Source organism: Apium graveolens, chromosome 2 (assembly GCF_009905375.1).
Source record: "Apium graveolens cultivar Ventura chromosome 2, ASM990537v1, whole genome shotgun sequence".
Classification (NCBI taxonomy): Eukaryota; Viridiplantae; Streptophyta; class Magnoliopsida; order Apiales; family Apiaceae; genus Apium; species Apium graveolens.
In genome coordinates, this window is record NC_133648.1 from 163,125,513 (window position 1) to 163,130,715 (window position 5,203).

Sequence of the window (5,203 nt, forward strand, 5' to 3'; positions counted from 1 at the left end):
TAGCTTCATAGCATACTCAATTAGGAATCCATCAGGGCTTTGCAAAACCAACCCTGCTCCACTGGAATTTGTTTTTGATGCTCCATCAAAATAGAGAACCCAATATTCTTTCTCCTTGTCCCCATTGTCGACTCCCTTGTCTTGAGGTATGGTATCTTCCTGCCCCCCGACTTCTTGGTTGGGTATGGTACATTCCACCACGAAGTCAGCTAGTGCCTGGGCTTTTATGGCCGTATGTGGCCTATACTTGAGATCGAACTCTCCCAACTCTATTGCCCACTTAATCAGTCTCCCACTTGCCTTAGGACTGTGAATGATGTTTCTCAGCGGCTGATTTGTTAGCACTTCAATCTGGTGAGCTTGAAAATAAGGACGCAGCTTTCTTGAAGCCATTACCAAGGCTAAAGCGAATTTCTCAATAGTTGAATAATTCAACTCTGCACCATGCAAGATTTTGCTGACATTGTATACGGGTTTCTGGACTTTCAGTTCCTCCTTAACCAACACCGCGCTCAAGGCGCTTTCTGAAACAGCCAAGTACAAGAATAAAACTTCACTCAGAACTGGCTTGGCCAACAACGGGGCCTGGCCCATATACTTCTTTAACTCTTCAAATGCCTTCTGATTTTCCTCACTCCATACAAAGTCTTTAATGTTCTTTAATGACTTGAAGAATGACAAGCACTTGTCTCCTGACTTGGAGATGAATCGTCCTAGCGCAGCAACCCTTCCTGTGAGTTTCTGAACATCCTTGACAGTTTTTGGGGGTTCCATGTCCAGGATTGCCTTTATTTTATCGGGGTTAGCCTCAATTCCCCTCTTTGAGACCATCAATCCCAAGAATTTTCCAGATCCTACTCCGAAAGCACATTTCGTAGGATTCAACATCATCTTGTGGTACCTCAGGACCTCAAAAGCTTCCCTCAAATGGGTTATATGATCAGTCTTTACTAGACTCTTGACTAGCATGTCATCAACATAGACTTCCATAGTCTTCCCAATAAGATCCTTAAAAATTTTATTCACCAACCTCTGATAGGTGGCTCCTGCATTCTTGAGACCAAACGCCATAACAAGATAACAATAAACACCAAAGTCAGTGATAAATGATACCTTTGGAATGTCATTCTTATGCATTTTGATCTGGTTGTATCCGCTAAACCCGTCCATGAAACTCAGCATCTCATGTCCAGCGGTGGCATCAATCAAAGTATCAATTCTAGGCAGCGGAAAACAGTCTTTGGGGCATGCATCATTCAGATCGGTGAAGTCTATACACATCCTCCACTTTCCATTAGCCTTCTTCACCATTACAGGGTTTGCTAACCACTCCGGAAATTGAATCTCCTCAATGAAACCAGCCTCTAAGAGCTTTTCCACTTCCTGCTTTATAGCCTCTTGTCTTTCCGGGGCAAAATTTCTTTTCTTTTGTTTCACTGTCTTCCGGCTTGGATCTACGTTTAGCTTGTGAGTAATTAACTCCGGGTCTATGCCTGGCATATCAGCTGCTGACCATGCAAACACATCACTATTTTCTTGCAAAAATTTCACTAACTTCCCTCTAAGGGGCTCCTCTAATGTGGCTCCAATGAAAGTCGTCCTCTCAGGATTCTCGGGGTCTAAAGGAACCGAGACCAATTCTTCTGCTGGCCTTCCTCTATTCTCATCATTTTCTCGAACATCCATATCTTCAATAGGAAGAACCTGCCCCCCGACTCCATCTGCCCTCAAAGAGGCCACATAACAGCTTCTAGCCATTTTTTGATCTCCTCTTTCTTCTCCAATCCCGTTTCGGGTGGGAAACTTCATGACTGAGTGGTAGGAAGAGGGGACTGCCTTGAAGGCATGTATCCCTGTTCTTCCCATGATAGCATTATAAGTCGAACTAGCCTTTACCACCACGAAATCTAGCATCTGCGTTGCTTGCCTTGGCTCCGTACCTATGGTGGTTGGCAATTTGATTATCCCTTCCACAGGACATTCTACTCCAGCAAATCCATATATCGGCATGTCGGTTGGTGTTAACTGGGAGTCGTTATACCCCATCCTTAGAAAGGTGTCGTGGAGCAAGATATCCACAGAAGCACCATTATCCACAAGGACCCTCTTAACCGGGCTATTTCCTATTATTGGTGTTATGACCAGCGGGTCGTCATGGGGAAACTTCATACCCTCTAGGTCGGAATCATCAAAAGCCAATGTTACTTCTGTCCTGGCCCTCTTCGGGGCTTCTCCAACAATATGCATAACCTCTCTAGTATATGCCTTTCTGGAATTTTTGGACAATCCAGCAGCAGTTGGACCTCCAAAGATCGTGTTTATCACAGGCCCTCGAGGTCTCGGCCCTCCATAAATGGTGTTTATAACTGGTCCTCTAGGCTGGGGGTTCCGCCCCTGATCGTCTTGGTCCCTCCTACGATCTTCAAAGTTCTTCCTTCCATTATTATTTTTGTCCCCTCCTTCTCCAGTATACTTGTTCAATCTTCCTTTTAGAATCAAAAACTCAATTTCATCTTTCAATTGCCTACACTCATCGGTGTCATGGCCAACATCTTTGTGAAACCTGCAATACTTGCCCTTATCTAGCTTGGCGGGATCAGCCTTCAAGGGCTTAGGCCAGCGAATATCTCTGTCTTTCTCAATCTCCATCAAAATCTGACTTCTGGGAGCATTCAGCTTAGCGTATTCAGTGAACTTTTGCCCAGGTCCTCCCTTCTTGGGGGTTGAATCAGGGTTTTGTTCGGTTCTAGGATATTTGTCCTTAGCGATATACTCCAAATCAGTTTTTCGTTTCTTGCCTCCAGTGGGCTCATTACTTACTACGGTCTTCCTCATACTTTCTTCAACCTTGATATACTTCCCTGCCCTCTCTTGGAGCTGCAACATGCTCTCAGGGGGTCGTTTGGCCAAAGACATCTTGAAAAACTCATCCCTAGTTCCTTGTTGCAGTGCTATCATGGCTACCTTATCATCAAGGTCTGGGACTTTTAAAGCCTCCTTTGTAAAACGATTCAGGTAATCTCTTAAGGATTCCTTAGCTCCCTGCACAAGACTCATAAGAGATGCTGAACTTTTCTCATGGACTCTTCCACTGATGAATTGCTTAATAAAAGCCTGACTTAATTCTCTGAATGATCCAATAGAATTTGGGGGTAGGCGACTATACCATCTTTGAGCCATACCCGACAGGGTTTGAGGGAAGGCCCGACATTTTATAGCATCATTCACGGGTTGCAGCAGCAGTGCATTAGAGAATGTCCTAACATGATTAGCGGGGTCTCCCGTGCCATCATAGGCTTTGATAGTGGGCATCTTGAATTTCCTTGAGATATGGGCATTCATTATCTCTTCTGTGAAGGGTGGAGTTGGATCGTCAGGATCTCCAAGGGGAAGGAGATTGCTTGGATCAGTTCTTGGGACAGCAGCCCTTCTTCTTACCGGACCATCCAGGTCTATGATAGGAGGAGGATTTCTCCCCCTAGGAGGTATGTGGGGTCTGGTGGCTTGGTGAGCCTCCAAATCACGCCTCAGCCTTTGGATTTCAGCCTCATGAGCCCTGATCGTTTCCTGCACTTCTTGGGGATTCACCCCTGGGGTGCTTTGGGGGCGTTGCCTTCCATCGGCCATTGGCTCTTTTCCAGGACGCCTCCTTCTCGGGGCCACTTCATCATCCGAAGATTCGGAGTCTCTCTCAGTGTATGGACCAGAAAATTCCCGATCCTCAGGGATAGGATCCAAACCTCGTATATAGGGGGCGACCGCCCTCATGCTTCGCTTCGCCCAGCATATCCACTTCCTCCAACCTCAGGGTGAAGGGGCATCCCATAAGGGGGGTTAGTAGTAACAACAGTTGAATATTCATACCCGACGGGTCGAGAATTCACATGTATATGTACTTGCTGAACTTGAGGATTTGTACCTTGAATAGTCGTGGGAGTTGTCCCTTGTGGCTGAGGATGAGTTGCCCCTGTCTGGGCTTCCCCCTGAGTAGATGCATAAGTTGAATGGGGAGGAACCTCCACGGTTGATGAAATCACCTGGGTTGCCTCTGAAGGTGTTCCTTCCTCTCGCCATGGTTGTTGTTGCGTTTTCCCACAGACGGCGCCAAATGTTATGGATAAAAAACCAAGGTTATTACTTACTGTATTTAATACTAAGATTCGGGAGCTCAAGGCCTTTAATGGCTGCTCTCGTACTTCGTGACTCAATCTGCCTTTACGAGATGCCTACGTATCTCTGTGAATTAGAGAATCAAGCCAAAAAACGTAGTTCTGATTTGTGGGGTGAGACCCCTTATATAGATGTGGGAGTCCTTGAATTGGACTTGGTATAAGAGACTTGGTGGACAAGCCTCTGAATTAGGATAGACTTAGGAGTCCTAGGAAGTAGGAAGCTGATTCCTTATCCTTTTAGGTCCCCTTGAGGCTAATCTATAAGGATTTATATCCTTATCGGGACTCTTCTCAATAGCTGATTTTTCCCTTATTAATTAATTACAAAATTAATTAATAATCAGGGCTTTTGGGCCTTTTTTATTCCACCAGGCCTGATCTGGTCCATCAGGCTTAACCTTTCTGGTCTAAATATTATACATCTTATTATTGGGCCTAGCAGCCCATTAATTATAAAATCAGGACTTATTAATCCCTATCATTTCGGAAGTTTTTGATCATTTGGATTGATAATTGTTCGTAGGCTTTAATTTCAGTTGAGTTAAGATATTGATCTTGATTTGTGATCCTTGATATGGGATGTTAATTCGTATATATTTATAAAAAAGATATAACTTGCTGTTTTTAAAAACTTGATGACTTGTAATTAGTGTAGTATGTTAACTTTTCTTTTGCTTTGTTGCACCTTAGGTAAGGATGATCTCCACTAAGTCAATATTGAGTGTAGGAGAGTTAGTTTAGTAGATCACCTTGGTTGAGGTTTGGTTTGGGTTTTTGATTATTGTTGGTTGGGTTTGTCAAGTAAGAATCTTGGTGAAATGGGAGTATTAGTTTCTGCAGAAAATCAGTTTAGTACCATGAGGTTTAGAGTGAGATTTGACCTTGTCATTATTGTGCACTTTGAGGCCCAAGTCACCAGAAACTAGCACTAGGAGTATACAATAGGTTCTAGGTGTTTGTTGGAGGTTTGTAAGACATTTGGTTAGGTGCACGAGTGGAAACACCAAATCTGTCCAGCAGGGGACAGTTTT